This window comes from Saccostrea cucullata, unplaced genomic scaffold (assembly GCF_032062105.1).
Source record: "Saccostrea cucullata isolate Sc308-1 unplaced genomic scaffold, CSIRO_AGI_Scuc_v1 ctg1643, whole genome shotgun sequence".
Lineage (NCBI taxonomy): Eukaryota > Metazoa > Mollusca > Bivalvia > Ostreida > Ostreidae > Saccostrea > Saccostrea cuccullata.
The window spans coordinates 200,132-209,789 of NW_026924879.1; the positions used below are offsets into that span (position 1 = coordinate 200,132).

General features: G+C 31.4%; 1 long non-coding RNA gene across 1 annotated transcript; it reads right to left on the minus strand.

Moving 5' to 3' along the window:
• Positions 1–5,348: 5,348 nt before the first annotated feature.
• On the minus strand, positions 5,349–7,854 carry LOC134267498 (uncharacterized). The gene is made up of 3 exons (XR_009992169.1): positions 7,609–7,854; positions 6,361–6,502; positions 5,349–5,459 (listed from the first exon to the last, which is right to left on the minus strand). It is a non-coding gene; the product is annotated as an uncharacterized LOC134267498 (long non-coding RNA).
• Positions 7,855–9,658: the final 1,804 nt, after the last annotated feature.

A 9,658-nucleotide genomic window follows, 5' to 3' on the forward strand; every position in this document is an offset into this window, starting at 1 on the left:
ACATGGAACAGAAACAAAATCAATTGATTAAACACGTTTAAGAATATATTCTTTTAGTATAATGTATTACTATTATTCTAGATCTCAATCTATAAATATTGATGAACAGTTATCATAAGGTGAAGAAGAACATTTGAAAGGTATACACATGAATGCTGGTTTAAGTCAATTTTGTTATAAATATTTTCAGTGGTCATTGCATGGTCATTTGCAAAACCATTTTTTTAAAACACATTCCGTCTGCACATACATGAACTCTGAAGTTGACATTAAAAAGAAGCTTGAGTTTCTGATTGACAATGCCTATGTAGTATTTGGGAGAAGGTCTTCAAACAATCTATTTGAAATCCCATGGGTACGTATACCAATTGGGCTCCAATATAAGCAGACCTATTTTTGTATTCATATGAAGCAGAAATTGTGCAAAATCTTATGCGTGAATAGAGGAAAACACTTGCTGTGGCCTTCAATTCGTCATTTAGATACATTTGTATATCGACGACAAATTGTCAATTATCAATACGATATATCCTGGTGAGCTTGAGACAAAAGATACCACAGAGTCTGACACATCTGTTTCATACTCACTGTATACAAAGTGCTAATTGAAAATTTACTTGATTTGGGTCACTTGCTATATTGCTTTGGGTACTCTGATGCATTATGGGTAAAAAAGAAAATTCTGCAGGCAAAATATGGGTAAAAGTAACATTAAGAAATTAGAAAACTTATTAAACCTTTATAGAATCAATGTAAATTTAATTGACAAAGTTTTTAAGTTGAAACAAGTTAAAAATTCGATACCATTCTCATTTACTAAGTTAAAATGGGATTTTTGCTCATTTTGCATTATTTCAATTGTTCTTAATTTTTTCAAACTATATTCTGTTGTAAAAGTTAGTGTATCTTAGTTTTCGCCTCAATTCACCCACGAAACATCATCTGATTTCTATAAATTACGCTTTTTAGAGAAATTGGGCTATTCTTGTTTTGAGTGAATGCTATACTATGTTTGCAACATATTTTTGCGATGGCTATACTTTTTTCGGATCCTTTTTGTGATTTGCATGAAATTAAGATTTATTGTTTTTTGTTAAAATTATCGCGATTTAAACAGTTTTGAAATAGGTATTGGCATTTATTATCACAAGAGAAAATTTATCAGTCGAAAGAAGTGAACCAGAAATAAATAGATATAGAATTTGATGAAATATGCTATCATTGCTGGTGTTTGTGCGATACTTGATTTGCGTTTTGTCACGATTGATACAGAAATGATATGATTTATTTGAGTAGAATAATTCTTGAAGAATGAAGCCGTATATAGTGGGAGTATAATCCAAAGACACTGTCTCGAGTTTATGTCATTAAATACTTTAAATACTTAGTAAGTTATTGATAAATACACGTAATATATTTCTACTTATGTTTTAAAGGTATGTATAACGGAAAAAAGGGCTTCACAAACTAATCGAATTTTTTCCAAAGCTCATGATAGGCGTAAGACTGAATGCGTTAACCACAATATGCTACGGTGTCTTCGTGTTGTTTGTGTGTCAGTTTGCTTAAAAAGAAACGAATTTGTTGAGACAAATAAGGTTTTTCAACCTATCCTTTAATTTATTTTGGTTCGTTTTGTTTTGGCTTACTTCTCTCACCCAACACTTAGACTTTTGTTTTTATACTAAATTTGATTACGAAATGTTCCATTCACTTGATCAATACATAGGGCTCACAGCGTGTGTGACCGATCAACAAGGGATGCTTACTGCTCTAGGTACCGTTCTAATCTCTGGATCTTTGGTATTCCGGGGGGGGGGGGGTCTGTATTTATGCCCTGCGCACATGTTCGTATTGTTTGCATATTTTTCGACATAAATTAATGCTCATTATCCTCACTTTTTTCATTTCAGAAATATTCAACTTTTAGATAGAATGGGTTCAGACGCCATTAAAAAAACACAATGCATTTACTAGAATACCTGGTCCGTTCATATTTAAAAATAAATCTTTATAGCTAGAATCATTTAATATAAACGTGCCCATTTTCGACTAAATAAGTCTAAAAACAATTTTCAATCAATATGCCTTTCAGGACAATATATGAATCTAATATGTTGAAGATGATATTACCGACAACATAATTTTAGAAAAATAAAACTTTTCCGTCATAGAGCGAGTGATTGTCCTCGCCTTGTACACTTTTTTCTCTCTTTTATAAATCTATGATAAAGAGATTATAACGCAACTTATGTTATATTTAACCTATTTTCACACTATCATCAGACATCAGAACTTAAAACTAAGAATCTGAAACAGAATCTATGAATATAAAAGTTAATTAAAATTTGGCATTATATCCCCATAGACAGATCCAAAAAAGCGGATAAAGGTTAGGGGATCAAGAGCTGATAATTTTATCAAATTCACTAAAATTTAAGAATATTAAAGAAACCATATCAAAATAACTCCCCACCCCCCTCCCTCCCTCCTTCCCAAGAAACACAAACTCTTAACAGTCAGTCTACGCTAAAAGAATATAGTTACCGAAGTTCACTGATTTTCAGGGATATGTTACGATTTCTATGAAAAAAGATCCATGCATTTCTTTGAGAAATGTGGTAACTATTTGTTTTCTTTTTATTACATGCAATCTCTTCTTAACGCTTATTTTGCTGAATTGAAATTAGTACATGAACGAAGCGGCATTAAGATTTGAAGTTGAATGCGTTCTAATTACTAGTAATCATTAAATTATCAAATCAAAACTTTGAATGCATATATATATACCACTAAATATTTACAATACCATGAGTATATGTAAAGTCTAAGAGTTGAAATCTATCTTTAAAATTTTACAATATTACATGTTTACTGGTAAGCAACATGAAAATTCTTAACTTAGTATGTTTTTGTTGATGAATGAATGTCGTAAGTTGATAGGAAAAATGAGAATATATATGGAAGAATGTAGCTTGTCCACCAATTAAGCCGACCCCATCCCTAACCATAAAATAGGATTTTTGTGTTGGGATCTTTTAGTGTTATGGACAACAATGTAACCCCCTCCCGTTTCCCGAAGAAATTTATGCTTGAGAAAAATCCTTTATTCCGGAATGAAAAAATGGAACTAAACATATAAATTAACGAAATACAAACGTCATTACAATTGCTTCCATTAGAAATTAAAAAAAATGTTACGAAAGGTTCAAAATGTTATAGATAGGGGTATAATTTATTTTATTAAAAGAAAAATAAGTAACGTCAGGTACCTGTGTGTTTGTACTCTCTTAAGTAACTTACCAAGAGGCCACACTACTTTTTCTAAAATTTATATAAATACATATGTATCACACTCACCGATTGAGCATAAAATGCTCAAGGTGAGCATATGACACATGGACCTCCTACGGACTGGGCCATTGTTGAAATGTAAGAGGAGTCTTGGGAAGAAAATATTGTACAGTACTGTTGTAAACACAAAGTAACGTCAATAAATTATTTTACTAATTGCACCAGGCCTAAATGCTATATGTATACTCGAAAAAAGTATAGCTGTCATGACAACAAAGATAGCTTTCTGGATATTTTCTACGCAAACATAATATAGCGCTGGAAAAGTTGGGTAGGTGCATATTTGATGTAATTGCCAGGTTATAAAGAAGACCTTGTGGTCGAATTTGATAGCTTACGTTTGATAAAGAATCATATTAAACATTACAATAAATGTTTTATTGAAATAATGTCAACAGTCCATTCCAGAGGATGATTAGTCGAAAAATGACCATTAGATGCGTGAAAAACGAGTGCTTTCAATGTTTATGGAGGGGTAGACTAAACAAAAATATGAATATCTTTAAATATACCAAGAAGAAGTCTCATATTGTTTGAAGTAGTTTTATTATCAGTAAGAAAACGTATATAAAAGCACATTTTTTGTCTAAATGTGCAGACAGAAACTTCGAAGGACCCAAACAAATATAGCTAGTGATCCAAATCAAGTAGATTTTCGATTAGCACTTTGTATACAGTGATACTTGGACATTTTACTTGAAGAAGACGTTAATGGTAATCTAACAACCAAGCTCTATGATAAATGTGATGACTTTAAGTTTTCTATCGTCAACTTCCCTTACTCATGCAGCAATATAGCTTCATCACCTGCATACTGAGTTTATATATCTCATTTGATTCGATATGCAAGAGCATGTTCTACGTTTGAACAATATCTAAAACGAGGTAAATTATTGAGAAACAACTCGATGAAACAAGAATATCAGCAATCTCGTTTTAAGTCATCATTTCGTAAGTTCTGTGGTGGATACACGTACAATGACCTTGTGAGCAAAAGCAGTTTATCATCGAGTCAAATGCTGACTGACGTTTTTCATACCAATTGTTATTCCCTTGTTAATACAGTGAATTGAAGATGGATAATGCCGTTATTTCCTGATCATGACAAGAAGCACACGGCGGGTGTGACCGGTCAGCAATGGATGCTCTCTCCTCCATGGCACCTGATCCCATCTCTGATGTTTTGGATGTCCATGTTTGCTCTGCTCCTATTTTGTATTGTTTTATGGACTTTGATATTGAAAACTGTTCGTTATCTCCATATCCATCATTTCATAAAATAAATCTCTCTCTCTCTCTCTCTCTCTCTCTCTCTCTCTCTCTCTCTCTCTCTCTCTCTCAAGAAAATATCTTTCTCAAAAAAAAAAATTCAGTAAACGAAAAATTTACAATGAAGAAAGGGAAATCCAAAATAATGAGTTTTCTCCTAACAAAAACGTATTAGGTTTATAAAAAAACATATAAAAATTCAAAAACATAAGTGCTATAATAAGCACTGAAAGATGTTTTAATTAGCTACTCATGCATTCAAGTTACTATTACCTTTCACTCTGTTACTTAAAAAAAAGTACTAACTAAAATATATTAACAACATATGCACATTCCTTGAGTTGGAGTATACAATGTTCGCCTTTGGTTTTCTAAGAATAATGCTTCTTAAAGTCACTCATGGCCAAAATTCGAGTTTTCGTAGATTTCACACTCTGAAATTATTGTATTTAATTTATTATGAAAATATGTTTTTTCTTTTTTATAGCATTTATTGATAATAAAAATCTCAAACAGTTTTTTTTATAACTTGCAATCTTTTCTGTAGTAAATATAAACACTTAAAATTGTGAAATGCTTGGTATATTTATTAAATTTTTTTTTTCTTCACTCTATATTAAACTAAACTTATGCGTGCAATTTTGTTACCAATAAAAATGACATTAATATTTTTGAAATTCAGTTTCCATAAAAACGTAAACTACCTGTTTCGTATGCTTCTTTCTTCTTGGTATTTTGATATCTGCTTTTTATCTGTCTAACACTTACAATAAGTATTATTATAAGCACCAAACCTGACCCACTTGCTGCTAAAATTGTCCAGATTAATTCCATTTCTAAAATTCAATATAAATGCAGAGAATGAAATGTGTATTACTTAGTAGTATATATAAATGTAGAGTATGATAAATTTATTACTTACTAGTATAAAATATGTAAATATTGTCTTTCATTTACCTAGAATTTACAATTGTTTACGATTTTAAGACTAATAAATAAGGTGTGTACTCATACATGTAAAACAATTGAAAATTTCTAAAATGCAATATAAACGTAGAACATGGCAAATGTATTATTCATATAATACTTTTAGCTCTCTGTGGTCAGCTACTAGGTTGAAGCTGTGAATATTTACTTTACTAATTTAGAATTTTCAGTTGTTTACGAATGCATGACTAATGAATAAGCTGTATGCTCATAAAAAAAATTAAATCTGTTAATTACTAGAAAAAAAATATCACATAATGCGGTCTCTCGCTGGTAGCGTTAACGATAGAACTATATCAAATGAGAGAAAATATACACATGCCTTAATAGGTATTTGCCAACTTACATTCGGAAAATATTAGTCAGAGGTTTATAATATAATAGATATTTTATTGTTTTATTTTGTGTGATTTATATCGCTTTTAAAAGATTTCTAAACAAAATCCATTGTTCATAAGACGGTAAACTAAACAACCCTTTTTTCTATAAATAATATCTCTCAGCTTTATCAGACTTTATAATGTAGCACTTATTCTTATTTATCTTCGATTCTCATAAAATGCTTAGAATTTAACTTTGACTTCATTGCTTTGACTTGAATTGAAGCGATTATTCATTTATTTGTCTCATGGAATATGTATCCTGTGATTTCGTTGTTTGTGTACTTCTGAGAAATAAAATAAAATATATTTCTTCACAAAAATCAAAGTATGGATTTAAAAAGTATAGAATTCTTTCATCTGTACTCACTATCTGCAGTCAAATGTGCCATAACCTTGAAAAGAAAAGACGAATTCCTTGAAGACTTTTCCACCGATATAGGTTCGATGTGGATTTTCAAAGAGTTGTCGTAACAGATAGGTGTGGGTGGGTTGTGCGTACAATTGAAATCCTGTAATTATTTTATAAATGGGTTGAACTCCACAAACAAGAATGATTTTCCGTCTTTTTTTTAACCTTCTGAGAATAAAACATTTGAAAAAAAATTAAAAATCACTAATCTAAGTTGCTATGGCACTACCAATATCTATAAAAATACTTTTTCTCTATATCTTCATCGTATAAAATTTTGATATCAATTTTTGGTCACTCAAAACCTACATTTACATCAATGAAAAAATTGAATTCATATACTGCGTAACCTAGTGATGGTTCCATATAAGGATCCGATGTAAATATAAATACCCATGTCAATGTTGCGCCTGAGAAAATTCCTCGAGAAATTCCTGCGTAAATTTTTAATCGTATTGTGTGAGAAAATCTGGATCAGAGTTTCATCAAACTTGAATTTGCTTCATGTGTTGGATCAATCTTATTAAAATTAGATCCTCTGCGCTCCTTTATTTAACAAAATACAGGATAGTCAAGGATCTAATTTTAATTAGATTGGTGTTGAATAATATGCTTCCCCGTAAATATCAGAATGATGGGTTCTAGTTTGCTCTTCTTTCAAAGAAGTTTCTTTAACGATTTTTTTCTTTATATTTCTATTTAAAACCGTAATCACCCAATTATTTCGTTTAGTAGTTAATGAGAATAAGAGTCATTTAGTTCTTCGATTTCGAAATTGAAACGTTTATAAACGACAGACAAACAATTCATCCTTAAGTTTAATCAGAAAAGCTCATTAAGTTTCGGCTCAGGTGAGCTTAATATAGAATTACTATTTATTTATCTCTTCTATGTATTAGGGGTTTGTTTTCTAAAATTATTAATGATTACAAATGAATATTTTATACAGATTTATTTTCGCCCTATTTCATTTTCGCCCTTTCACACTTGCAGACAAGTTTGCTCTGTTTTAAATTTGCCCATTCATATTTTTGTAATTATACCGTACGCTTTGAATTCGTCCCGTTTTAAGTTTGCCCAAATAAGGCTAGGATGAAGGGGGCGAAATAAAACAGGAGTGAAAATTTCCATGTTTACAGAATTTCAGATTAATTTATATGAACATGCAATAGAAATGATTACCAAAATATATCAATAAGGTATTACCCTAGCAAACTTTGAGGAACTAGTCAATCCTACTAGAATGGCGCAGTCAGGGTCATGATACCTGATGGTCTCCATACAAATCTGGTAAGCTTTGAGATTTTTCGAATCTCGTCCCAGAAAATTCATGAAGTAACATAAAGAATCTATAACGCCTCCGTTATACGATATAAAGAACTCTGTATGCTCATCAATCCGTATGTCGCCTTTACATTTGTATTCTTCAAAGGAATCTAAGGGAAAATGAAAATTAAAACCAAAAAATAGGAAATAAATGAAACCAAAAATAACCAGAAAAAATTCATCAGTAAAACATAAAATAACAAATCACGTCTGTGTCTAAAATACTGATTATTAAATATATAGTTAAAAGTGATTTGTATTAATTAAACATATTTAGGACAGATGATGCAGTCAAACAATATTTTTGTTCTTTGAAGGAGATTGATTGATTGTATATTGTTTAACGTCCCTCTCGAGAATTTTTCACTCATATGGAGACGTCGGCGTATGCCGGTGAAGGGCTTCAAATTTTGACCTTTTCTCGGCACTCAGGGCCATTGAGCAGTGAGGGATCTTTATCGTGCAAGCGCCTGTCGCTTACACGGGGCCTCGGTTTTTAAGGTCTCATCCGAAGGACCCGCAACTTTCACTTCAAAATGCCGAGCGCATGGCGAAAGAACAGATGCTACCCATTTTATCGACTGGGTCAGATACGAACTCACGACCTCCCGATCACGGGGCGAGCGCTCTACCGACTGAGCTACCGTGAACGGTCTCTTTGAAGGAGAGATACTTGGTATTATCATCTCACAGGCCTAGAAAAGTGGAAAATATCTTGAGTTTTTTCTCCTTAGATTTGGAAAATAAAATAGACTTGTAAAATATTAGTTAATGTTTCAATACAATTGTAATATAAACTTTAGATAAATATTCCAAAGCCGGATGAATTTCATTTGGAAAAGAAAAATGGTATAAATCAGCCTAATATATGTGATTTTTTATCATTTTGTTTTTCCTTATAAATTCACCTGGCTTTACATATTTTTATATAAGTTTATATAACACTTTTAGCACCAAGCTGACATGTTCTTAAATTTGTTTCCATTTCCATCTGTAAACCTTTACTGATTGTGATTCGTCCATAATTTCAATTTTAAGGAAGTATTAACTAATATTTTACAAGACTAGTCTATTTCATTTTCCAAGTCTTAGGAGAAAAAATTCAAAGAATTATCCACTTTTCTAAATTGTTTGTATCATCTGTCCTTAAGATACATGTACATATCTTAAGTTAACATGCATTTTGCCGAAGCATCTTTTTTTTTTTCATTGGCCTTATTTGATTGTCAAATTTTGACGTTTGTTTACAAAGGTATTCGCTTGATATCTATAGAGCAATGAAATATCATCACATATCTGTGCCATAGGCGCTTTTAAAAAATGTCATATTTACTGTATATACTCTTTTTATATACAGTGAATATGACAATTTTAAAACGTGCTAATTTCGGCGAATTTTTATTTTTATTTTGATGAGGGTATTCAGGCACACCTAGAAAAACACATAATACACAAAATATAGCATCCTGTAACCAACGGCATACATGTAGTCATGTATCTATAAGTTGCTTTTAAATAAGACGAGGACACGTTTAACATTTTACTTACAATTGAGAGTCTGTGTTCCAGTGACACAAAATAAACCACTCATATATGTAGAAATTCCCAATATAAAAACACTTTTCATCCTGAAAGCTTAGTTTGTGTATTAGTACCTTTATTGGATGTTCTTGTTTTTGATTTACGCAGTGAACAATTTAAATGATCAATATCAAAGATGATACTCTCTCTCTCTCTCTCTCTGTGTGTGTGTGTGTGTGTCTCTCTCTTAAGCTTGAGATAGAAATTATCTTAAATAAAATGTAACTCCTCTTCAGTCTGACTAAAGCCAGCCCCTACTATATCACTTCGTTACTAACGAAGTGATATAGTAGGGGCTGGCTTTAGTCAGACTGATTCCTCTTCATAATAAAGGCATTTTCTGACTATC